The 27,712-nt window shown below is 43.6% G+C and overlaps 1 long non-coding RNA gene across 1 annotated transcript; it reads left to right on the forward strand.

The window, feature by feature from the left end:
• Positions 1-373: 373 nt before the first annotated feature.
• Positions 374-27,591, forward strand: LOC122460246. Its single transcript, XR_006281433.1, has 3 exons — positions 374-484; positions 19,757-19,841; positions 27,425-27,591. It is a non-coding gene; the product is annotated as an uncharacterized LOC122460246 (long non-coding RNA).
• The last annotated feature ends 121 nt before the right edge of the window (positions 27,592-27,712 follow it).

Consider the following 27,712-nt stretch of genomic DNA (forward strand, 5'->3'; position numbering starts at 1 on the left):
GGTTGTTAGAAGCTCTCTAGCTACTCCCCAGTAGCAGTAGTCTTCCAGGGGCATAAGTGCTGGAACTAGGAGTGATGGCGGTGCTGCTGTAAACTGAAATGGTTTACAGGGTTTACAGTTTGGTTCAGTTGCTCTCAGCTCCCCTGTCTGGGGGAGACTTCCAGGAGCCAGCCTTTCTGCAGAACTGTGCTCCCCTGATTACAGGAACCCTGCTGAGTGGTGCCACACTGTGAAGAAGAGTACTACCCTTTAATGGCCAACCAGGAGCTGCAATCAGAACCACCTGCATTTAAAATCACAGAGGCTTCCTGTTCCACCTGAGGACTGCCCTATTTAAAACAGGAAAAGGAAGCTGAGTGGGCTTGAGCTTGCAGCAGAAACTGACAAGGGATGGTAAGCTCTAGCCAGCTCCCTGAAGGGAGACTTAGAGAATTTTTTTTTGGTTTTAGATGAACTTTTGGGTAGTCTGAACCTGGTCTCTATGGTAAGGGCTTTTATATTGTTGTCCAGGTGTTCTTTTCATAGGCTTCATTAATGGGAGGCTTATGTTAGTGTGTTTGGCTTCTCTGATCTAAACAAGCACATTTCTTCACACCCAACCGATGTAAAGTAAGGCAAGGCACACCTACAGTAGCAAACCTGCCCAAAAGAGGTTGCACAGGGGTGGGACATCCCTTTGCACACACACAGAAGGGGCTTTGAGAGGGCCCCATCAGCATAGCAAGGATGATGTGATCCAAGTGCTAACAATCCATCACAGGTGACAGTCACAGTACTGTGATTGCTTTGATCTTAGGCAGTGTGAGTGTGTCTGTGTAGACACATAGTCAGGCTAGAGCAATTCTGTTCAATGGCCCATATTGGGTTTGCTGAAAGGTATTTTTTAAAATTAAATATTTAATTGTTTGGAGGTACTGCATGGGATTTTGGGCCTAGATTTAAAATGAGTGCCTCAAGTTAGCATTCAAAAATCCTTACTTAGGCTTAAGTAGCTTTACTTGCGGCACTCATTTTTAAAATCTTGCCCTACCTTTTTTTATGAAGTTACGTTCTAAGACCGAATCAGGTTGGCAGCATATTTTTGCCTGTACTATTTGCTTTGATATTCAGCAAGAAAAAAATATAGTACTACTGCATCCCCCTGTATTACAGGACACTATCTAAGATATTCATTATTGTACTGCTGCCATAGAAAACCATTTTCTTAAAGAAGAGCAAGCAGCAGTGTGTATTGTTCCACTTATTTCTAAAGAAAAGTTCTACTTGGAGCAGAAAAGGAGTGATTAACTCAAAACATCTGGCATATGAAATTTTCCTTAAGGCCATCTTTTATTTCCATTAGGGAATAACATCAAAAATTTCTGCCTATGCAGTAATTGCAGCCCATTTCAAATTTAGTTTGTTTCATGTGTTTAGTAATTAATAAGTGAAAGAGGGATTATAAAACCGCAGATGCATCAAACTCGGCCAAGATGTTTCCAAGTATGAGCGAAAAGAACTATGGCCTTGTGGGCAGCTACCATTTCCTGATTATGCCCTAGGTTTACTATTGAGCCTCCCTTTAAATGCCAGCGGTGATGTCTTCACGCTTTGCTCATATCCCGGAGCTCTCTGCAGCCATCTCTGTGCAAGGCTTCCTTATCACAGTCTGTCTTATCCCACATCAAAAATAGGAAGCCATACAGCTCAGCTAGCAATTTCATCACATCACACAGGCTAAGCAGATATGATGCTGGCATCTGAGCGTCCAGCAGAGGTGAAAGTAAGGCAGTACGGTACAGCGTACTGGTAAGGGCCGGTACACAGCTGAATGTACTGGTAGGGGGAAGCTTCCCCAGGGCCTGGCAATTTAGAAGGGCCTAAGCCTCCCAGGCACCATTGCCATTGCCACTACCATGGGGCTCCAGAGGTGATTTAAAGGGCCCAGGACTCCTGGCCCCTGCAGCTGGAGCCATAGGCCCTTTAAATTGCTGCCAAAGCCCTTGGGGAGCACTGGCAGTGGCAGCAGCTGGGAGCCCTGGGACCTTTAAATTCTTGAAGGGCTGGCTGGCTGTGGGGGTCTGGCCCCAGCCCTTCCCCTTCCGCCCGAGGCCCTACCTCTTCTGGTTGAGCCGCGCCCCTCACGTTGCTCCGGACCCCGGCCACTCCTGCGTACCAATAAGTCTCTTAAGTTACTTTCACCTCGGTGACTAGCCAGGAAAAAACAAGTTATGGAAAATGTATTCTTGATTACTTGGTGGTAATCATCCTGGTAATTCTAAATCAATACCTTTGCCTATCCTAGTGGGTACTGTAGTGTTGAAGGCACTGTATAATAGATGAGAAGTAAATTGAAAAACCCCTGATCGTTTGTAGTCACGGAAGGTCCCCTGGGATTTTTCAGAAGATGGGTGGCCTGGCCAAATTTTGATGTCTAAATATTCTCTGCTTATTTAACTACGGGGGGGGATTTTATCACTGTTTCAAATCCTAAGCCTAAAGATGCAAGTTACAACTAAGGCCACAATCCTGCAATTGTCAGCATGCAAGTGGGCTGCTGTGGCCACATGCTATCAGTTGACAGATGGGAGTCCGAAATGGCAGCTTCCATTTGTGCATGTAATAGTCAGTGACATACATAACGCTACCTCAGCATAACTATTTCACTCCTTTCTTTACTGCCCCTCAGCTTACCTCTCCGCTGAAGCAGCGGCCTGTATTCTGACTTTTCAGGGTGGCGGAAAGGATTATGCATCATTAAACCTTAGTTTTGGTATGCAAAATCCTTTCTAGATGTTAATATCTGCCAGTCAGCTTCAAAAAGAAAATGTCATACAATTTTAGTGAACAAACATTTCATGCACAAACATTAGCAAAGAGTATTTGGAATACTTTAAGAAGTTATTTTTAAAAACAAGTTATTAGGCAGTAAGCATATTGGCATTCTCTATACAGAATGCCTTACTTGGCTGCTGTTACATATTTCAGCGTAGGGTTTCAACAGAGCACATACACTTTTATATGTTAGTGCACTACAGACGCATTCCCCTCTGATCTTCTCAAAGAAATAATTTTTAAGTTTCTATAGCGTGGCCTTAAAATGCAGGTTTCACTGAGATTCTCTGAGGAGAGCGGCAGCCTCTGAGTTCCCCTCCAGCCCCTTCAGAATCTACTCGGCAAACCAACCAGAATATCTTTCCAGTAGCGGTTCCAGGCTCGGAGCTAATAATGCTCTGTGCTTGGTTTGTAGCGGTCTCCTCCATTTCTAGCAAGTCAGGAATGCTAACTCCTATCCAGAGTACAAGTATTAGGAAGCAGCCTTCAGTGCAGATGCATCTCTTGGCTCTGACTCAGTCAGCTGCTGAGTCTCCTGCAGGGCTGTCTTCAGCCTCTTGCACCTGAGCTCCAACTAGCTACACTCTCAGGTACCCAAACACGTGGAACCTGCAAGACTGCTTGCCCTCAATCAAAGCTTCCTGTCAGGGGTGCTGGAACACAAGAGGCCAGGGGGCCATGCCCCCCCCACTTTTAAAAGAGGGAAGGCTATGCCCATCCACTTTTTATCACTGCTAAGGATGAGCGATGGGGGACAGGTGGGGGGAAGAGGCTGTGTGAGAACAGGACCTCTGGGGAAGGGGTGGTGCAAGGGCCAGTCTTGTGGGGAAGGGGTAGTGTAGGGGTGGGGCCATGGTTCAGGCACCAGTGGCCTCCCCTCCCCCGTTAGAAAGCTTCTGCTGCCCCTGCTTTCTGTAAAGCTGAAGAAATAGCTATTGATCATGTCTAGTAACCACCATACTACACCTCTAGGCATCATTAAGCCCTTCTAAGTTGTCCTGTCCTGTTCTCTACGTTTGTGCTAAAACACAAACAAGTCAACTAAAATCCGTGTCTCCTTTCCCCACTGTTTCTCCCTTTCTTTAGGCAAAAGTCAACAGCTGCGGCTGAAGTGTAATCTTGCTTCTCCAGTCTACTTTAATTTCTCCCAATTGCCACTTTGCTGACAGTGCCAGTTGCTTCTTTTAATCTACCAACATTTTTCATTTGATGTGGAGACTTTCTAGTTCCCTTTATAAATGGAATACCCTGTATGAGAAAATTTCCTTTCATTTCAAAGCCAACAGATGCTTGTATTTTTTCCCTTTGCTCAATGGTGCTAGAAGAATTTTTATAGTGGGAGTGCCGAAGGCAGAAACCATGTATTTGAGTTGCTGTTACTACTTCAATCCAGTACCCCTACTCCTTGTGCCTATGCCTTTGCTCGAGACCGGGCAGTCAATAGGCAACCGTGGGCCAAAGCCAGACCCCCAGATTTTGAATGGACCCTGAAATTTTATATTTACATTATTTATTTTTTCTCTAGAGTCTAGATTGTGTCCAAGAAATTTGGACCTAGTCAAAAAATAATTGACTACCCCTGAGGCCACATAAGAGGAAACGAAGTTTGTCTCTGGTGTGATTTATAACTGCATTAGATAGCCCCCTAAAGTATATGTGCTGTAAATGCATGTTGTTTAAACATGATAGCATACAAACAGCACTTAGAGTGAGTTTGTGCCCATAGCCAAAGGGTCTGTACTCTCCTGGACATGTCCCTTATATCTGCCAGTAACAGGAGGTATATATGCATACTGAAGGGAGAATGGACCCTTTAATATAGGCTTCCTGAGAGAAACTACTGCCCGGGAATCTAGACAAGAATAATTTTCCTGTCACTGCAGATGGAAGGATAGACACTTGCACTTTTATGATGCACTGAGAAGATCTACATTTTGGACAGGGTGTAGTTACTTATTATTTTTGTATTTGTTATAAGCATTGCTGTGGTCACCAGAGTATCGGATCACCTTTCTTGGTTACTTGACACCCACCTGACTAGAAACCTGGTAGAAGTGAGTTGACAAATACCGATCTGAATGGCAACAAAGTTAGAAATCTGAGTTTGGATTTCTAGCCAAACTGCACCGACAGCCCTGATCCCAATTTGCATCTAGCACCTGTATTAAATTGGAAGAAAACTTGTAAGAAAGACTTCTGCCTCCTTTCCTGGCATCCTCCCCTGGATTCTCATTCACTGTTGCTGTCTTTTGTGACCTCCTTCCCTAACTAATCAGTAAGACACCATCCTACGACTCCTGCTGCCTCTTTGGGTAGCTTCTAAAACCTGCACCTCAGCTAAACGAATCAGGATCTTGCAAGTCCGATTCCCCTTTCCTGCTTTCCAGAGAGTCTTCTTCCCACTGGTAATATTGCACACTTCAACCACAAATCACAGAAGCCCCTGCACAGATCATTTAGCTAGACCCAAATCAACTATTTCTGTATTGGTCGTGGAGGCTCATGCTATATCAAAATTGTGCGGGATACATTTAAAACTGACTTTATGGTAACCAGTGAACTATAAAACTATGAAAATCTTGCTATTAAAAAATAAAAAACAAAAAAAAAAACCACCACTTTCCTAGATGCAGAAGCATATTACACAATACTTGTGCTGGGTCTAACCAACCCTGTAATCAAATATTTTTTAATAAGCTACACATGTATTGTGGTCTAATACATCAGTTCTCAACCAGGGGTCCGGGGCCCCGTCGTGCGCCATGAGCAGGTTTCAGCAGGTCCACCAAGCAGTGTCAGCATTAGACTTGCTGGAGCCCACGGCAGAAAGTTCAAGCCCCACGGTTGTTGGGCAGAAGCCTGAGGCCCTGAGACCCACCACCTGGGGCTGAAGCTGAAGCCTGAGCAATTTAGCTTTGCAGCGGCCGTTGTGGTATGGGTCCCTGGACAATTGCCTTGCTTGCTGTCCCCCTAAAGCAGGCCCTGGCTTTTAATCTACGGGATATGCTGAAAAAGAATTGTTGTGGTATGGGTGGGCCATGAAGCTTGTATAGCATGTTGGGGGGAGGCTCAGAAAGAAAAACCCCGGTCTAACTGATCCCATGTTTAGACACTGAAAATAGATAAAAACAGCAACAGCATAAAGGGCACAAAGAAAGCAAAGTGGTAGCAAATGGCCTACTGCTTTGAACAAATAGGTGTTATGTTCTCAACATACACAGGTTTTACACTTTGCACATTTTGTACATGATTTCTGTCTCATTCAGAAAAAAAACAAAAAAAACCCCACCACTTTCCTAGATGCAGAAGCATATTACACAATACTTGTGTAAAGTGGTAGCAAATGGCCTACTGCTTTGAACAAATAGGTGTTATGTTCTCAACATACACAGGTTTTACACTTTGCACATATTGTACTTGATCTGTCTCATTCAGAAAAAAACCCACCACTTTCCTAGATGCAGAAGCATATTACACAATACTTGTGCTGGGTCTAACCAACCCTGTGATCAAATATTTTTTTAAAAAGCTACACATGTATTGTGGTCTAATACATCAGTTCTCAACCAGAGGTCCGGGGCCCCGTGGTGGGCCATGAGCAGGTTTCAGCAGGTCCACCAAGCAGTGTCAGCATTAGACTTGCTGGAGACCAGGGCAGAAAGTTCAAGCCCCACGGTTGTTGGGCAGAAGCCTGAGGCCCTGAGACCCACCACCTGGGGCTGAAGCTGAAGCCTGAGCATTGGTAGCAAATGGCCTACTGCTTTGAACAAATAGGTGTTATGTTCTCAACATACACAGGTTTTACACTTTGCACATTTTGTACATGATTTCTGTCTCATTCAGAAAAAAAAAAACAAAAAAAACCCACCACTTTCCTAGATGCAGAAGCATATTACACAATACTTGTCGAAAGTGGTAGCAAATGGCCTACTGCTTTGAACAAATACGTGTTATGTTCTCAACATATTGGCATTCTCTATACAGAATGCCTTACTTGGCTGCTGTTACATATTTCATCCGTGCTTAGGAGTTAGGAATCAGGTCCTCAGGATTTAAAAGCCCAAAACAATGTTGCCGCCACCTCTCTGTGTTATAAATTTGCAGTATTTTAGGTTTTGGTTCTCTCATGATCTTCCTGTAAAAACCTTCTATCTTGTGAAATTTCTCCTCATAAAATAGCCACCGTCTCCTATTATTTTTATGGGACCATTATTTCCCTACACACCTCTGCATGTGGAAATGAGGCTACCTCCAAAAAGATGCCTGGCAGCAATGGCCTGGGCTTTTTTCAATAAGACAAGCTGCCCTCATGAGCATGGATGCCATTTTGTGGTCAGGGAGCTAGACTGCACCCTATGCATAGACAGGGGGTTGTGAGGAACAGAATAGAGGCTGAACAGGTACAGGGGCTCCTGGGGGATGTGTGGGATGCAAGGAGTTGATTGAGGATGTATAGGAATGGGGGCTGCAGCAGAAGACTGGAGAGACCAGGGTAATGTGGGGGCAGAGCACTTTGAGGGACAGAAGAGAGAATGATAAGATGTATGGGAATGTGGAAGGCAGAAGATAACTGAAGGATAGTACAAAGCGACGGGATACAGGGTGGGAGAATGAAAGAGACAGTGGGTACACGGAAATGAAGAGCAGAGACAGAGAAGCAGAGGAATGGGGAGGAGGGTCATGGAATGTGGTGTACGGGGAAAGACTGAAGGAGTTCAGGGAAATGTATAGGTGGAGACCACATTAAAATGGAGAATATGAAGAACAGGAAGGAAACTGAAGACTTGCAAAAGGAGACTGAAGGGGAAGCACAGAATAGTGATGCCTGAAGGGAATAGGCTAGTAGCTCCCTCACCACAGGGGAAAGAAGTGGGTGAGTGCGATCCCTCCCACATAGCAAGTGAGGAGGCCCACATTTCTACATGTGCTATTAAGGTTGAATTTTGACTCTGAGACACATACATGCTTTGGGAGCAGGCAGCTTCCCCGTGGAGGCTCAAACACCAGAAAGTAAATTCAAGAAGAAAAATGCCACCAAAATGTATAGTTTTAAAAGTAATTTTTGAATAAGAACAGTCATATTGAGTCAGACCAATGGTCCATCTAGCCCAGGATCCGATCTTCTGAGAGTGGCCAATGCCAGGTGCATCAGAAGGAATGAACAGAACAGGGCAATTATTGAGTGATCCAGCCCTTGTTGTCCAGTCCCAGCTTCTGGCAGTCAGAAGTTCAGGGGCATCAAGAGTGTGGGGTTGTATCTCTGACCATCTTGGCTAATAGTCATTGATGGCCCTATCCTCCATGAACTTATCTAATTCTTTTTTGAACCCAGTTAGACTTTTGGCCTTCACAACTTCCCCCAGCAACAAGTTTCACAGGTTGACTTCGCATTGTGTAAACTCCCTTTTGTTCATTTTAAACCTGCTGCCAATTAATTTCATTGGGTGATCCTGGTTCTTGTTTTATGTGAAGGGGTAAATAATGCTCCCCTATTCACTTTCTCCACCTCATTCATGATTTTATAGACCTCTATCATATCCAAGCTTAGTAGTCTATTTTCTAAAATGAACAGTCCAGTCTTTTTAATCTCTCTGTCCTCATAGGGAAGCTGTTCCATACCTCTTATTGTTTTTGTTGCTCTTTTCTGTATCTTTTCCAATTCAAAAATATAGCCTTGAGATGGAGAGGTGGGGAAGAGACCAGAACTGCATGCTGTATTCAAGGTGTGAGCGTACCATGGGTGTATATAGTGGCATTATGATATTTTCTGTCTTCTTATCTATCACTTTTCTAATAGTGCCTAACTTTCTATTAGCTTTTTGGATGCTGCTGCACACTGAGCAAACATTTTCAGAGAACTATTCACAATGACTACAAGATCTAACAGTGTACTGTAGTTAGATCTAGTTGACCTAACTAAGCTGCTCCAAACTGCTGTGAAAAATCCCCTTTTCCCCCAAACCTTCAATCTTTATATTTCAGTGGCAGGCCAGACTATCAAGAAGGGGATATATTTTCCCTAGGCAGCATTAAGTCCTTTAATGTTGCTGAAAACTGAAATCATCCAAAATCTTTAATTTCATTTAAGAATAATGCCTATAAGTGTTTAATCCTAATAACCATTATTCTGACCAGGGCAAGAGCTGAAATGTTGACTCAGTCAGCATGTAATCTATTTGCCAGACCCAACAGCCATTTGGCATCATTTTAGCTCTCCTCCTGTGCCTTATTTTAAAATCCCCGTGCCAACTGCAGTAGCATATATTCTGTTGATAAGGATTTCTCTTGCACACCCACACACACCCGACCTCCCCCCCTCAGGGAATGCAGCAATCCTAATGCTATGCCACAAGTGTTTGGATAAATATATATTTGCTCTACAATTTGAATATTCTTAAAGTAGAATGGTATACAGATCCCATTTAGGTTTTCAGTATATCAAAATGCAGGGGGGGGAACAAAAACGCACAACCCTTTTTGAGCATGCTTTTGGCAGGTATTTGAAGAAAATGCATGAAATAAACACCAGAGGGAGCAGTTGTATAAGACTTTTACAGCTGTGCTTCAGAAGGAAAGAACAGGGGTCCCCATGCGGTGTGCCCGCAGGATACCCCGCCGCTGAAATGCCACCGAGAAGCATTGCTGTTTCTTGCCGGCATTTCAGCAGCGACGCCTCTTCCTGCTTCTGCTTCTCGGCGGCAGCATTTTGGCAGGGGAATGTCAGGCACCCGCCACAGTCTTCTGGGAATAGCAATATGCTATTCCCACAAGAAAGATTGGGGAGCACTGGCATAGAACATAAGAACGGCCATCCTAGGTCAGACCAAACATCCATCTAGCCCAGTATCCTGTCTTCTGACAGTGGCCAATGCCAGGTGCCCCAGAGCGAACGAACAGAACAGGTGATCATCAAGCGATCCATCACCTGTTGCCCATTCCCAGCTTCTGGCAAACAGAGGCTAGGGACACCGTCCCTGCCCAGAGTCACAGTGAAAAAGGGAAATTCATCAAGGTATGGAAGGACAGCACATTTTTCTTACCCTGTCATGCAGTGTCTGCACAGTGCCTTCCAGAGTTCAGTAGGTAGCATTATTCCCATTGTATACTTGAGGAGACAGACAATGGGGGTCCTAGTTCACGACTAGAACATAGGCACTACTGCATAATAATTATACCCACCTTCCCCAAACACATCTTTATATAATTGATTTAAAATAAAGACTCTAGAATGAATTTCTGGAAAGCATGGCCTTGTCTTTATACCAGGAAGTGGCCTGACACCATTACTAGTGCAGCTTTCACTTTAGCTCAGGATATTCTCCTATTGTACCTTTCCCAAAGGCATTAACAGACTGAATTTTAGCGTGGACTATGTCTGCTTCCACTTTTCACCTGTGATGATAACCACATGGTGAGACAGATTTCTGTTCCTCTCCTTCTTCCCCTCCCTGACAGCAGGGTCAGGATGGGGCTCATGTCTCCTTCTAAATCCCATTTCAATGGCAGCTAATGATGCAAATCAACAAGCATTTACAGAAAGAAGTGTCCCGCTATGCTTGACTGAATAACAAATACTGCATACATTCACTTTGTTTCAGCTAAACAGCCCAGACAGTGACAGTAATTCTCAAAGAAAGAGGGTGAACAGTTTCCCATCTAGCCATAAATAACCAGACTCCTTTGTGTACTAAATCAGCAAACGGAACCTGACTTCTATTGATAGAACTGGGCAATGAGGCAGGAACGACAGGACAAACTGAAATGGCCAATCCATCCCAAAACAAATGGAGTGATAGGATTTCAGGAGGAAGAAGAATAGAAATAGGGCAGCCGATGAAGTGAGCTGTAGCTCACGAAAGCTTATGCTCTAATAAATTTGTTAGTCTCTAAGGTGCCACATGTACTCCTTTTCTTTTTGTGAATACAGACTAACACGGCTGCTACTCTGAAACCTGTCAATCAAGAGTGACTTCATAAGACACACTGAGGAACCTAGACAAATTGGAGAACTGATCTGAGTTCAACAAGATGAGATTCATTTAGGAGCGCAAATGTCCAACTACAAAATTGGCTAGGTGGGTAGTATTGCTGAAAACGATCTGAGGGTTACAATGGATTACAAAGTCAACAGTGTGATGCACCATTGTGAAAAGGCTAATATCACTGTGTGGTGTATTAACATGAGTGTTGTATGCAAGACACAGGGTGTAATTTTCCTGTTCTTTTCAGAGGTGGGGCAGCCCCAGCTGGAATACTGTGTCCAATTCTGGGTGCCATGCTTTAAGAAAGATATGGATAAGTAGGGGACAAAGGAGAGCAAAAAAGTATTTATAAAAAAAATAGAGAATTAGACCTAGCTATAAGGAAAGGTTAAAAATAACTGGGCATGTTTAGTCTTGAGAAGAGAACATGGGGGAGGCAGGCACCTGATAAGCCTTCAAATAGGTTAAGGCTGTCATAAAGAGGATTGTGATCAATTGTTCTCCATTATCACTGCAGGTAGGACAAGAAGTAATGGGCTTAATCTGCGAAGAAGAATTAGTTTAGATATTAGGAAATGCATTCTAATATATAAACTTTGTAAAGAGTAGTTAGGCTTTGGAACAGGCTTCCAAGGGAGACTGTGGAATCCCCATCGCTGTAGGTTTTTAAGAACAGGTTGGACAAACACCTGTCGGGGTGGTCTACGTTTACTTAATCCTTACGCAGCATAGGAGGCTGGACTTGTTGACCTCTCATGGTCCTTTCCAGCCCTACATTTCTGTAATTAATCCGATTTCAGATCTTTGTGGTTGGTTCTACTAATTTTGTTTAAGCACCTGTATTGCCAACCCCAAATGTTTAAAAATCATGAATTGCCTCAAAAAAACATGATTTTGTAAAAACCGCCAATTTGGGTTTCTTTTTCTTTGCTGTCTGGTTTTTGAACATTCAGGGTTCCATTTTCCAGCTTTTCTCTGCAACTATGAGGGATAGCAATTCACTTTTAAAAAAGAGTGAGAGAAAGCTGCGATTCCCACCCAGTCATGTGACTTTTAGGCTTTAAGAAAAACACCAAATACCATACATAAGCTGGTAACACTGCAGCATCTACACATTTTAGATTCTTACCCCAAAACCATTGAATCTATTTTATGAGAACAGGATTTTCTGAAGCTTCCAGTCAGGCCTAGAATACCCCGAGAGCGAGCTTTCCTGATGCAGGCTCACCCCTTCCATCGTTGGGAAGAACCAGGACATGTAGAGGCCTGCAAAAATGAAACACACTGGACTGGCTGCTCACAGCACTGCATTTGTAGAGGTACCCCTTCATGTATGGACCTCACTCCTTCTACAAGAATGGGTGTGGATCTGCTGCTTCTGCAGCACCGTTCTCTTCCTCCTTCTCCAGACACCCTCCCCGTCACTCAGAGTCTCTGAGGAGGATGCAGAGATCTGCATAGGAAGAGGAGCCAGGCAGTCAGATCAAGGTCAGCAAACAGTGTTAGGACCAGGGAAAGCACACATTGTTTTGTCATTAGGAAGGTTAACATATGCACAGTCTTGATTACTTTCCCACACTCTACCACCAAGGTGAGGGATCCCTCCTTTAAAAGGTGCTTGCAAACAGAGAAACCTTCACAGAATGGCTCCATTTGAACCACACTGATGAAATGGGAGTTGAGGTGCCAGGGCCTGAGAGTCAGTGTGAGAGACATGAGGTCTTCACGCAGATGGCCCTGTTCTTCTGTGGATCCTCAGGAACCACACAGACCTGAAAGAGCCATGAGATTAGGAGTTGGACCAGCAGGGGACAAACCTTGACCTTCCCCCTGCCCTCAATGGAACTAGTTCAGGAGGAACTCTGCCTGTGGACTCTTGTGGATGTTTCTTCTTCTTTAGTTCCCTCCTGGAGACCCAACTCTGTTCCAGGGAACACCATTATCTCTGGGTGGTGATACTCAAGGAATATCACTTGACTTTACTGAATAAGTGAAAACAATTAATTTACATGTTTATTCCTCATTTCCTCCCCCACGCCCTTTTCTTGGTTTCATAACTAAATTAACTGTTTCCTTTTCTCTTGTGTTTCTCTGTTGGAGCTAATGACAGTAGTCCAGGCCCAGAGAGGGGGGACATCCATTCAGGACCTTTCTTGTGGCTTAGTGAATTCTACCCCACATGCATACTAACTCCCTCCTATCCTGTAATGTAGTGGGGCCCTGGGAGGGTGTATTATTTCTTGGGACATGGTAGGAAAGGGTAAACCCTGGGTGTTTGAGTGCTCTGGTGAGGGATTTATCTTGGGCCTTGGGGAGCCTTGCTGTGTATTCTTCCACTAATGACATTTTTCTATTTTTGCTTTTTTGGATCTCAACAGCATGTGAGATAGTGCTGAGGCAAAAATACTATTTTCTGTAAAACCAATATGAACTAGTGTCAACGCTCATGATTTTAATCACACTTGTGGTCTATGGTGCTTTCTTTAAAGCCCCAGCTCCTGGAGTCAAGTAGTAGTGCCAGATTCTCAACTTTCATTTAAAAAACCCCCAGAACTAATAGGTCATGGAGAAAAGTTTGAGAACATTAACTCTAAAGGCTGCAACAGCACAAGGCAGATAAGAAACCAGTATTTTTTTAAATCTTGTGATTTTTTTTTTAAGCCAATCTGCCAATCCCATGATTTTGGGGAGCCTGATTCATGATTTGAGTTGCCATGGATACTACCAGTTTTCAGAAACACATGGATGCCCTAGCTGTTTAATAAAAGCGATTGTGTAGCTCATCCACTCTAATACAAAATGGAATGTGAGCAGGGTGGACGAGAGACAGTTTTGTGGGTTGGGGAGAGGTCAGTAATCAGTTTAATGTGGAGGTAGGGAGCGGTGAGAGAGCTGGGGCACAGTTGGTTGCAAAGGTTTGCAGGCCTGGCATAACATACCAAGGCCAGCCCTGATCCTTTGTGGAAAAGGATTCTTCCTTTCCTGGCTTCCTCCGCCATCAACTGAATGGCTCTGATGGACAGTCAATTCCTGGATTCTGGAATACCAGGAACACCTGGTATTTAACCTCACTTTTTCAATGCACCATGGGCTTTTTGGGGAAAGGTGGCTACTTTAACACAAACCCTCTTGTCTTCTGCAAAGAAATATGTTCCATCTCTGCTTTCATGTGGGCTGCAAAGTTTCAGAGATCTTTTTTAGCCTTGGAATCTGGGCTGGGACCATAGGCGCGGACTCCGTGGGTGCTCTGGGGCTCAAGCACCCACTGAAAGAAAATAGGGGGTGCCCAGCACCATCAGGACCAGCTTAATCTTTTGTGGACCCTGGACTGTGGCCACCACTGGCAAAACCAAAAGTCAGCGCCTGTGCTCAGGACCCTCTCTTGGCTGTTTCCCTTTCAACAACCTCTCATAGCTGAGGAAGACACCAGCATCTGCTTGTTCCCTGCTTATTTTATTCAGTAATCAGTCTTCACATTCAGAGTGCTCTGTTTTCCCTCTCCCTCTGTGCCCGTTTCTGGCACCTGCATCGCAGTCCAGTAAAGCAATCAGGGTTTCTCAAACTGGGGGTTAGGACCCCTCAGGGGGTCGCGAGGTTATTACATGGGGGGTTGCGAGCTTTCAGCCTCCACCCCAAACCCTGCTTTGCCTCCAGCATTTCTAATGGTGTTAAATAGATTTAAAAGTGTTTTTAATTTATAAGGGGGGGGGGTCGCACTGAGAGGCTTGTTATGTGAAGGGGCCACCAGTATAGAACCACTGAGCTAACTGATTTTAAAATAGCAGCTATGTTAGTCTGTATCCGTAAAAAGAATGAGGAGGACTTGTGGCACCTTAGAGACTAACAATTTATTTGAGCATAAGCTTTCGTGAGCTACAGCTCAGCTTCTGCTGCTGGGGCGAGTTTGTCCCTCCCTCCTTTGTTCTGCAGTCTGTTGCTGCAGCCCGGTTTCCTTTCACTCTCCTTCTCCCCTGCCCCAACTCCAGGCCCTCACTTGAGAAAATGCTCACATTCCCGCACAGAGAGGTGGGAGCTTTCACTGCCCAACTCGCCCCTCTTCTGTGTCCCTTTGTCCTCCTCCTCCTCGCTCCCCCCTACTCACACGCACCCCATTTTCCTAGAGTCCACAATGCAGAGTTAGGGTTCCAGCACTAAGCACTTGCCTGTTAAACCTACTGCTTTCTCGATCTGCCAACCCAAAAGCGGGCAGCACTTTCCCCACATCCATCTGCAGCTGTGCATGGCTGTATTTAAAATACAGGTTTTAATTCCTTGCCCTGCCTACAAGTAGGTTTAATAAATGAAGCACTTTACTGCCTGTAAACCTGTCACCATTCAGTTCCTTCATCAGAGGAATCAGATTAGTTACATTTTGATGGATAACCCTGTGCAGCGTCAGAAGGAAAATGCCATGTGTCTGTTACTGCAAGCCAGAGAGAAACCTTGCTGACTGGTCATGGGAAGAACAAGATAAATCCTTCCTGACTTTACTCTCAAAAGAATGCTTTCGGCTTGCATAGCTGTGGCAGAGTTCACAAATTCTGTACTTCCAAATGCATTCTGTTTGCTTGCTATTCATTTTGCTTTTTCAATATAAAAAAAACCTGCTAATGAATGACACGCTCTCCCCAGCATGGCCCACAAAAAACAAATCCCACTGGCAACTTAACTGCCCATCCTGAAGGCCTTTCTTGTCAATTATTTAGCAGGAAAAAAATATTATTTTTTTAAAAAACAGCACTGACTAGAAACCACCACCAGATGTCACTCTGAAAAGCCAATCGGAGCTACACAATAGTTTTCTTGTTGACACAGCTCATTTTTGTCCCCTTTTAACCTTTATTTCTGAAAGTGTAGAAGCATTTCTCGGAAGGGAAATAGGCAGGATGTTATCCCCGATCCTGCCGAATGATTCAGAAAAAAAGGCAAATCTAATTTCTAAAGGATGCTTTGTCAGACACTTGCTTTTGTACCGCCCTGGATGTTCCATAGTTGCTGGGCACAACAGCTTACGCTCATCCCCCTGTGCAGCTTTTGCATACCCATTGACAAAGATTTGGGTCACGTGGAGGAGAGCAGAACAAGCTGTCATCCTGAGATGCTTTAATTTTAAGTGAGAAAGAACCCTGTAGACTTTCCAATAATTCTTAATTGGTGGGGGACAGAGAGGAGGTTTCTGAGGAATGTTCCATATGAATTAAATGGGGCCAAAAAGCCACCAAACCTGGAAGGTCCCTCCTCTAAATAGTCCTCTGCCCAGTCCATCTCACCCAGTGATGGAATCTTGTACTTCTAAGGCCTTGAGAGGGAGATCAAGTTAGGCTGTTCAGCCCAGCTCACACCAGCAGACAGCTCTGATGAGTCACTGATCCAGCCAGACTCCATGGGACTGTGATATCCAGATACCGAAGTCTTGCTTTAATTTGTCCCTGGTGAGCAACTGGGGGACATAGTCAATTTAATTTAAATGGCAAAAACAGTGATAAAGAGCTATGAAGACTGTGCTAGTGGGGAGGATTAAAGAATTGGAGTAGAGGAAACTACCTAGGGCTAACATTGTGAATAAATCCCCACCACATTGGCTTCTGTTGGTGTAGGTGATTATGTCCGGAGGAAGATGGAGGTTTGGGGGACTCAGTATTGCCAGCTCTTGCCATTTGTCCCCCCACAACTGATGTATGTGATTTTTGGCTCAGGATCTGGGAGCTCTTGTTCTACTAGAGAGAGCTCCAATTATGTGTTTTGATCTGAGTGTAAATCTCAAAGGCTATTCTCATTTGTGACAGCTATCAATATGGCAACTGAGGAACCTCCCCAAGCATAGGAACACCTGTCTATGCCCCCATTCACCCAGCTATGTGCCCTGCCTTTATCTTGGTCCAAGCATCAGCACATCCAAGTAAAGACTTTCTCTCTGAGACCACTGTGCGGGGGGGACGGGGACTTGCCAGCAAGTTAAAAAAGTATGGATTGGATGAATGAACTATAAAGTGGAAAGAAAGATGGCTAGATCGTTGGGCTCAATGGGTAGTGATCAACAGCTCAATGTGTAGTTGGCAGATGGTATCAAGTGGATTGCCCCCGGGGTCTTGGGGCCAGTTTTGTTCAACATCTTCATTAATGATCTGGATGATGGGATGGATTGCAAGTTCGCAGATGACATTAAGCTGGGGGGGAGAGGTAGATACACTGGAGGGTAGGGATGGGTCCAGAGTGACCTAGACAAATTGGAGGATTGAGCCAAAAAACTCTGATGAGGTTCAACAAGGACAAGTGCAGAGTCCTGCACTTAGGACGGAAGAATCCTGTGCACTGCTACAGGCTGGGACTGACTGGCTAAGCAGCAGTTCTGCAGAAAAGGACCTGGGGATTACAGTGGACGAGAAGCTGGATATGAGTCGGCAGTGTGCCTTTGTTGCCAAGAAGGCTAACGGCATACTGGGCTGCATTTGTAAGAGCATTGCCAACACATCGAGGGAAGTGATTATTCCCATCTATTCGGCACTGGTAAGGCCACATCTGGAGTATTGCGTCTAGTTTTGGGGGGCCCCCCACTACAGAAAGGATGTGGACAAATTGGAGAGAATTCAGCGGAGGGCAATGAAAATGAATAGGGGGCCGGGGCTCATGATTTATGAGGAGAGGCTGAAAGAACTGGGCTTATTTAGTCTGCAGAAAAGAGTGAGGGGGGGATTTGATAGCAGCCTTCAACTAGCTGCAGGGGGGTTCCAAAGAGGATGGTGCTCAGCTGTTCTCAGTGGTGGCAGATGACAGAACAAAGAGTAATGGTCTCAAGTTGCAGTGCGGGAGGTCTAGGTTGGATATTAGGAAACACTATTTCACTAGGAGGGTGGGGAAGCACTGGAATGGGTTACCTAGGGAGGTGGTGGAATCTCCATCCTTAGAGGTTTTTAAGGTCAGGCTTGACAAAGCCCTGGCTGGGATGATTTAGTTGGGGTTGGTCCTGCTTTGAGCAGGCGTGTTGGACTAGATGACCTCCTGAGGTCTCTTCCAACCCTGATATTCTATGGTGTATTTTGAAAATATGCTAGTCAACACAACTTAACAAATGCGTTAAAATCCTTGTGCATACAAGGATGTGGTGGTAGCTTTAACACATTACCTGGGCAAGGTAAGTGCTAGCAGAAGATGGTATTTTCGAAAGTGCCACAGGCACTCAGACACAGTGTTGCAAGACTTAGGTGGCTTAGATAGTTAAATCCCATTTTCAAAAGTGACTTAGCTCTGAAGTCTCTGGACTTGCAATGAGAGAGAGGCTCTTAAATTCCTTTTTGAAAATGGGATTTTAGCTAAATAAGTCAGTCAGTCACTTTCTAAAATTTCCCACTGAATTTCTAGCTGTGTAAACACATGGGTAAGGTCATCACCCCCAACTCTGGCCCCTTTAAGCTGGGTAAAAGGACCAGAATGGTGTAACGGGTCTGTAAAACCCTAGTTCTGGCTGGAGGAGAATTTCCTGACACAGGAACTGCCAAAGACAGCTACAGGCTGCCTTCTGCAGAGCTGCTCACAAGCCCTGGTGTCAGAGGTGGGGCCACCCCAGAGCAGGCTGCCATGCAGAAATTCTGAGCAAAGCTACTGTCAAAGGTTCCCACGCCTATGTAAATTACACTAGGGCACACTACAGCCCATGGCGCAGCCCAGAATTGGGCGGTAACTACCCTTTCTCCTGAACTACACGTTTTGTGCTGGGGATCTAAGAGATGCTGCACAGAATCTCACCCACTTTGTTCAATTAGACCTCAAATCCCATCTACAGAAAAAACACTGTGTAAAGCTTGCAACTCTAGTGCAGTATAAGAAAAAGGCAAATAAAGCAGAGAATAACTATGGAACACATGAGTAGTGTAAGAGCAAGGTTGCAGAAGATTGGTGAGGAGCTAAGTGGTGGACTGAGTACGTGACTGGACGTAAGCGGAGGATGCAGGCAGTTTCAATGAACTTTGTCCGACAGACCCTGCCAAAAGATATTGTAGCAAAGCTCAGCATATTTTTGCCTGTAAATAAGTTAGTTTATGTAATAAGCATAAATTGTACATATAAGAATGTAACCAGCTGTTGAGCCCATGTAACACAGAGAATATAGCGCCACAGAGGACTGTCCCCCCCCTCTCCCCCGGTGGAGTCCTGCCTGGTCAACTGTCCTGAATGGCCAGAGTCCCCTGCAGCCCCTCCGCATGTCCTAGGGGCTTCCTGCGCCGATTGGAGCATAAGTTCTTCCTTCCTTCAATAAAGCATAGTTTATTATTCTTAGGCCTGAGTGTCCTCCTTTCGCAGGTATCTTCCCCCCCAGCCCTTGTGGGCACAAGTAGGAATCATTTTTCCATTAACAATATGTGCCTAAATGGGGAGGTAGCCATTCACCACAAGGAGAGGAATGATTCTTCTAACAGCATACACCAACAAGAAAAAGAAAATTATTAGCATTAAAACAATATACTATAGTTGTTAACTACATTCTTCCAGAACAAGCAATGCAAGAGGATTAGAAATTCCCAGAATAACACATCTGATATTTTGATAAGATTCCAGAATAATTCACACAAATGATGATCCTAGCTTAATTTAATTTTCCATGGTTAAATAAATTGAAAGAGTGAAATAACCATAAGGATATTGTTAGTGTATCAGTCAAATAAGTAGGCAGCACTTTAAGATTAATTTATGAAAGACTGGCATTAAATACATTAACAGCTGCAATTTCATATTGAAATCATAGAGGATAGGTATTGGTAGAGCACAAAAGCACATACATACACACACTGAACAGTTATGAGACAGGGACACAAATTCATCTGCATGTATGTTACCTGCTCACACACATACTGTACAACATCTCCCTCCTAGTGTTCAAGAACTTCTACCCAAGCAACTCTTTGGCTTCATTGCTTACTTTGCAACCTGCTTGCTGTAAACCTTTTTTGTCCCCTTCCTGCTAGTCAGAATTCATTCTAGAGACCCCGATCAAAAGAAACTAGTTGGTGAACGAGAGGCTTGTGAATACTCATTGGGATACATTTAAAAGTTAAAAATAAAATATTTATATCATTCCACAAGTGCACAGCAAACTGCAGTGTTGTGAGCGAAAAGATAAGGAAATCCACCCTTATAATCCGCTACTTCAAGTGACAGGTTTGTTACTTGAGAGAGAAAAGCCAGAGGTTCCAAGTCCAACTATTCATGAGTGAGTCATTAGTCTAATAATTCTGTCTGCTGCACATGGATTCTTTACAGATTGGTGTGTGACTGTTAGATTGCTATGCCTATCAATTTCAGATGCTCAGGATGAGCTTTGTCTAACTGGTGAAGAGTAAGTAATGTATTCAGTGTATCTCTGTACCCTAAGTTCACTGTATTCATGCCCTACATACTATTGTAAAAATCTTTGTAACAAATATGCCTTGTAAGGTATCATCTGAAAACTAGTAACTTGCTGATCAACAACAACACGGTGAAATGCATGTAACAACATTATAGATAAAGTTATGGATTCCCCTTATAGGCTGTTACTAGCACATATTCAAGACCAGACAGCCTTGCCTAGGCAAAACAGATCTCTACTAAACAAAGGAATGTGAGTTTACCACAATTTACATATAAGCAGTAAATAGGACCATTAAGACAGCAAGAGGAGGACACTTCAGGAAAAAGAACAATTTTCATTTTAGCAAAGAGTAGTGGGGAGGTGGGAAAACAGCATGGAGCTTCTTTCACCACAAAAATCTGTCACATTTCTCACACCTTGAATTAACTTTACTTTGAGGGATAACCTTCAGAAATATCCATTTCAAAGGTTCATTGGATTATAAAAGAATGGGCAGGAAAACCCAATTTCTCTCTTTCACCTAAGAACACAAAGGAATCAGCACTTTTTGGCTTCTAAAGGAGATCCTGACCCAGGTAGGGGGTGGGAGGAGGCCAGTCACTATCTTGCAGGAATACTGTGAGTGAACAAAGCCATCTTGAACAAAACTATACCTTGCTAGATTAAGTTTTAGGTGTATGTTTTCACTTTTATTTGCTTGTAACCCTTTCTAACTTTATTCCTTTTACTTGGCATCACTTAACTTATGCCCTATTGTTAATATTTTTGTTTTATTTTTACTAAAAAACAGTTCAGTGCTGTGTTTGCAGGAAAGATTGTATTTACCTCAGTTAATACTCTGTGATGTGCTTTTGTCTCTTTAGAGGAACAAACTAACCTTGTAATTTCTCTGAACTGTCCAGGAGAGGGCTGGACATTGCAGAGCATGTGGTTTGGGGAAAATTTGAAACTGGGAGTGTGTTGGGGTCATCCTGCAAATAGTAACCAAGGTTAGTGGAAACCAGAGTGGGGTTGTAGACAGGCTGCTGGGGTCAGAACTGCTGGACCAGGGCTGTCTAGTGCACAGATGCTCAGGGTGTGACCTGCATGCTTGTAGGCTGGCTGTGAGTGTCCTAGGCTGCGAGCTACAGCAGCAAAACATTGTAAGGCACCCAGGATTACAGGGTAGGTGGTGACACAACCCCTCACTGGTCTGGATTGCACATTGAACCCCATGACAAGCCCTACCTAAGTAGCAGGGACATCTAAAGCATCCTCCATTAGCACAAATTTGCTCCATTTGCATTAGGAGACCTCCATTAGCACAAATGGTAGAAAGCTCCTTTTTTCAGAGCTGCTGGACTAAAGTTGTAGTCCCAGCCCAACAAGGCTGTGTGTGTTTTATTTACACAGTAATGTACCTATTTCCTGCCGAAACATGAATTTGGTCACAGCATGTGCAGTATAGATAAAAAAGCTTCATCTGTGTCATCTGGCCCTGTAGGATTGAGGATTTGCCTCTATTACAGCCTCTAATTGCACCACTAGAGAGGCACTGCCACTATTTGCCCTGATTTCAGACAGGAGTAAGCTCCATCGGTGCAGATGGCAGCTTTGCTTGTCTACACTACACCAGTTGCAGTCAGACTGATGACTGTAGTTGGGGCAAATCACCACTTCAGACAAGGTCTTAGAACAAAGTCTCCTTAGAGTGCTGCTGCTAACAAAATGAATTAGTCCTTCTTTAAGTGCAAGGAACTGGATTAGATGACCTATTGAGGTCCCTTCCAGTTCTATACTACTATGATTCTATGAATTTAAAAGATTGTAGAAAACCTTGAGCTTTCTTATTTTTTTAATTTTAGATTAAAACAATTTGAGGAAAAATTAGGACAAACTTGAGCTAAAAGAAATACAAATTGCAAATCAGCTCTTACATATTGAAAAGATATCTTCCAACTGCCAAGGATTCAGAGTGTGCAAAAGAAAAAATCTGGTGTATATAAATAGAGGTGCTAAACATAAGATGCCAGAAAGTATTCTAGCGCAGCATAAGAAGTTGATGATCTCACATGAAAATTACTGGGGTTAATTCTTCTCTCACACTGAAGTAATGCAGGAGCAACTCCAGTGAAGCTAAAGAGGAAGATAATTAGGCCTATATCCCAAGTTCTGGGTACCTTAAATAGGTTATTTTAATGTTGGAAAAGGTGGAGAGGAGGAGAATGTTGGTCAGCAGTTGAGGTACTTGCTATAGGACAGGGATTGGCAACCTTTAGCATGCGGCCCATCAGGGAAATCTGCTGGCGGACCAGGATGATTTTTTTACCTGCAGCATCTGCAGGTTCGGCCGATTGCAGCTTCCACTGGCCACGGTTCGCCATTCCAGGCCAATGGGGGCTGCGGGAAGTGGCGGCCAGCACATCCCTCGGCCCACGCCGCTTCCTGCAGCCCCCATTGGCCTGGAACGGTGAACCACGGCCACTGGGAGCTGCGATTGGCCAAACCTGCAGATGCTGCAGGTGAACAAACCATCCTGGCTCGCCAGCAGATTTCCCTGATGGGTCGCATGCCAAAAGCTGCCAACCCCTGCTGTAGGATCTTAACTAAAGGCTAATGAAACTAGGTATTTCTTCTTTTGAAAAAGGGAAGACCCTACTAATACCAACAATCAAACCAGAATTTAATATAAGAGGTGGTCTTGGGTCCAGATCTCAAACTGTGCCAAACTTCAGGGAGTTTTAGTTCCAGGGTTTTATTTGGCTCAATACACAAAAAGAAAAATCAAGTGTGAAATCCATATCCATTCACATTCTGAATGCTGCCTTAGCCCCTACAATTCAAGAACATACAGAATGCAGGTTGTGGTTCAGGCCCATCTTCATACAAGATGGTAGGAAACTAGGTCAAGTACAAATAGAAAGTGGGGAGGGGAATCAAGCTAAATGCTGGGGAAGGACTGGGCCCTAGAGACATGTAGACAGCATTCTTAAAGAAAATGATACATGGAGAAGGGGAGAGGGGGCGTGTGCAGGGGGTAAATTTTTTTCTCTTTCAGTAATACATACAGTAAATGGTAAACAGATAAGGGCCTGGCAGGTGGTGAGATGTAATCACTATTATAGACTGGCCAAAAATTACACACATCCTAATACTTGTGACTCTGTCTCCCTCTTATACCTCCACTCCCTGGCCTACTTGATTGTCTCATCCACCTTGTAGAATTTAAGCTCTTTGGGGCAGCGACTCATTTATTTGTACAATGCTTAACACAGTGGGGCCCAATCTGGTTGAGACCTTTAGATGTCACCACGAGTATAATCAATATTTATTATCATTGATGGTGGTGGTGGTGAACAAAGAGATTCCTGTTCTAGGTATACATCTCCAGATTGTACCATGATAGAATTACATTCTGTAAAGTTTCTGTCATCATGGAATTCAGATTACTTATGCAATTTAGAGACTTTGGGTGGGATTTTCAAAATTTTAGCCTTCACCTAACTGCAAATAGTAACGCTCCCTTTGGACAAAGTTTACCTGTGTGACATGTTCAAGTTTGCTTTGCACCTTGTGCTGGTCCTCTTCTTATGGGTGAATTCCCCCCTTTAAGTAGTATGCGTAATAAAAGTTAAACATAAGTATAGCTATGGCAGCTTACTCAACATGCTAAGCTTTTTTTTGAAGAACTCGCCCACAGACACAGAAGTACCCTCTTCTCTAGAAGTGTTCCTCCAGAACAAGGCTGAGGAACAATGGTGTGACAGCATCGAGAAGCTTGTTCTGGTGCCTCCTGAGTTATATCTACATCTCTTTAGAAAATAAGATTTAGTTAGTCAAAACACAAGTTATTGGGCTCAATACAGGAGAAACTGCATGAAATCCCCTGGACTGAGATATACAGGAGGTTAGACTAGATCTATGGACCCTTCTGTTCGTGGATCCTGTGGGGAAAATGAGTTTGAGGACCAAGCCATACAGAATTCCTACCTCCACTTTGTGCAACTAAAGAATTTCATTTACCAAGTTGTCAGTCTCCCCACCCATCCTCTTTTTCTCACTGTCAGATTCACACTCTCTCTGCTTTGTATGTGAGACACTAGCAAGATCTTGCATATAAAATAGGCACTTATGAATCACTTGCCATTCAGCTAAACATTCCAAAGGCACTTTATATATAAGACAAGACCCCTGAAGAAACTCTACAATCTGAATAATCTCCCCAGATGCTATCCATGTCAAGCACTTGGAAAATGCTGCGGGTTCTTAGAATAGTCCAGTGTGTTTTAGACATGACCAAAATGTTTCCTCTCTCAGCACTATTTTTATTTTTTATTTTTTGATACCTCCCAACCCCATTTTGAGAAGCACTAGTAAGAACTGACTGATACGTGTCCAGTTTTCTACTTCTGCTTACTGAATTGGAAAACTTCACATATTTTTCTGAGGTAGGCGCTATTAAAAGCTATAGAGATCAGACGCAGACAAAGTTTCATGTCTTTAAAACGTGTAATTTTATATCACAGTTGCATCACAAACTGTCTCAGCTTTTAGTTCTTTTTCACATGGCAGCATTTAGACTCCATGTCAGTGTTTAGAGGAGGCATCTCATGAATGAATTTGCTGTTATCAATTAAAAGCATGCCATAATTAGTAAGCGTCCCCAGACATTAAAAAAATTCTTCCTGCTCCCAGTGTACAACCTCAAGTTATACCAAAACATTTGTAAAACAATACCTTAGTTATTTAAAATATTTCAATAAAGGGACACTAATATATGTGTAGAAAGAGAGAGTTTATTGTAGATTGATCAGGTACGTCAGGATCAGATTATAGAGTTGTTTTAACACAATGCCATGTTGGTTCCATCCTGAGATTATCAGTAAGAGACAATGAGATACTATTTCAGTGTTTACTCCCAAATTCCTGCTACTTCAAACAGAAGCCCACATTTCCAGGGCAGTGGACTCTGGGCAGTTAGGACACTCGAGTTATAAAAAGAGAGTTTGGTGAATTCAGCCCTGTGCAGGGAGTTAGCATAAGGTCCATGCTCCACTTTAAGTCCCACCTAAGCCTTATTTTTCATATTTCATCCATTTATAGTCATGCTAGTCTGTATTGATTTTTTGGGAATCCTAGATTTTTTTAGTATTAAGCAAGAGGAATAACAGAGATGGGGTTCAGATTAGGACAGGAAACTGCTCTTTAGCCTGTGTATTTACTTATTTATTTTAAAAAAAACAAACTTCAGTTTTTCCTCATGCCCCACTTAAACTTTTTGGCACTAACCTTTGCTTGCTTCCTTGTCCATCTCCCAGGAACACATGATGCAGGAGCCCTTAGCAGCACCTCTAGGTGTGTCTGATCTAAAAAGGCCCCCACCTAAGGAGAAGGAGAACTGGCCATTACTAATGCTAGTGAGGAATGGGTATACCCCTTGATACTGTTAGGTGTTAGTGTAACAGCTCTGTCTTAGTTCCTGTGGGTACACCATAGTGACATGGGGGTACAGCAGCGTTAACACGAATGCTTGTACCTGGAAGATGGGTACTGGTTATTCCTGCACCATCGAGGTTATTGAAGGGTCTCACATCTGTCTAAATGCAGATCCAAGCAAATACCATTACAGTCTCCAGAAAAATGAGGATAAGCATTCAATTATGGTACTTGTTGATAACAATTGTTTGTGCATTAGAAGCTGGTGCACAAAGTTTCTGGTAAATTTCTTTTACTATGCGAGTCCCGATCCCCATAGCAATCTGTGTTTATGCTCCATTTATGCTATTAAGAAATGTGACATTGACTTTGTTTTAAAGAATGTTACAGTTCAGGATGTGCATGTATCCTATGTGCTATATGAGCATGTAGAGCCTGTGACACTGGCTGTCAATGTATCTTTATTGAGGAGGGAGTTTTGGTGTAGGAGGGGGTTGGAGTGTGGGAGGGGGTTTGGGGTGCGGGCTCCAGGCAGGCGGTGCTTACCTCAGGCAGCTGTCATGTCCAATTCCTAGGCTGAAGGGCCGGGGGCTCTGTGTGCTGCCCAATCCTGTAGGCACTTCCCCTGCAGCTCCCATTGGCCGGACATGCTGACTCCTTCTGGGAGCCATGCGGAGCCAGGGCAGGCAGGGAGCCTGCCTTAGCGCCACGGCCTGGTCAGCAGTGCTGACTGGAGCTGTCAGGGTCCCTTTTCGACCGGGCTTTTTGGTTGAAAACTGGACGCCTGGCAACCTTATCACTACAGCATGAACGGGTTCCAGCCCAGTCTCTAAACTATACTCCTAGCTGGCTCACCTACCCTAAGCTTCACTCTCCTCCAAACCCATATCAGAAGCTTTTTTGTGTGGATGGCAGCGGGGTTTGGGCTAAAACCAGGGTTAACTTTGAAGTGAAGACATACCCCATAAGAAAGCACACTGTCTGTGTCTCCTGTGTAACAGTCTGCACTGGTCACAAAAAGGCTGACAGTCTCTGAAAACAGCACAGGCCTTGGAGATTTGACACAACGTTTGAGCACTTAAAAAGACAAAAACAGTTATGCCTGTAAAACTCTAGTGTTTAACTATATAGTTGGGAGGAAAGCAAATAGAGAACTCTAAAATAGTTAGGTTTCAGAGTAGCAGCCGTGTTAGTTTGTATCTGCAAAAATAACAGAAGTACTTGTGGCACTTTAGAGACTAACAAATTTATTTGAGAAAAAGCTTTCGTGAGCTACAGCTCACTTCATCGGATGCATGAACTAAAATAGTTAATGACTATGGAGCTTTATTTAAGTACTGCAACATTATTAACCATGCCCAATTTTAAGGTTTAAGATACAGCACTTCAGAAGTGTGCATCCTGTTTGTCACTGAAGTTTCAAATATCCTGCAAGTGTTAGCATTTTAATGATTAGAACTAGGCTTTGATGTTAACACTCAATTAAGATGAATGGAAGAAACTTACACCTCTGTTTCTGCTCTGTTGTTTCAGTCTGTTCTGCCTAAAGAGAAACCAGGCCAGCTTAGCTTTATAGACTGAAGGCTATCTTTGCTAATAAACATAGTAGATGTCTGTTTTTTTAGCTAAGGAAAGCATTGCTTCTGGAGGACACGGCAAATTTTCTGGTGGAAACTTAAATCTGCAAAATCTGTGAATGTTTTGGCACTAGAATAGTTATTGTCTTTGTTAATTATAAATACAAAAATGCTGACAAGAGACTTTAACATTGCCATCCGATGGTCTTACCCATCCCCCCCTATAAGTTAACCAGTAACAATCTGTTAGTTCCCCAATCACCGACATGACCTGTTGTTTTCTTTTCAAGGAAACCATTCCTCTTGAAACCACTCTGCAGCTGGTCAGTGGAGAAACTGCTGTGCTTCAGGTTCTCCTAGCATCCAGAACAGCGATGACATTTTTAGAGCACCATGTACACACCTGTGCTCACTACCAATAATAGTTACAGGATAACAATCAGCTTTCATTTTGTTAAGGCAGTGTTTTATGTGATGTATCAACAATGTAACACACATTCTGTTTTTATTATTTTTCTTAAAAAATCCGTTTTTAAAGAACATAAGATCATGGAATGATGAATGTCACGATTTTAAGG

Source organism: Dermochelys coriacea, chromosome 5 (assembly GCF_009764565.3).
Source record: "Dermochelys coriacea isolate rDerCor1 chromosome 5, rDerCor1.pri.v4, whole genome shotgun sequence".
In the NCBI taxonomy this organism is placed as follows: domain Eukaryota; kingdom Metazoa; phylum Chordata; order Testudines; family Dermochelyidae; genus Dermochelys; species Dermochelys coriacea.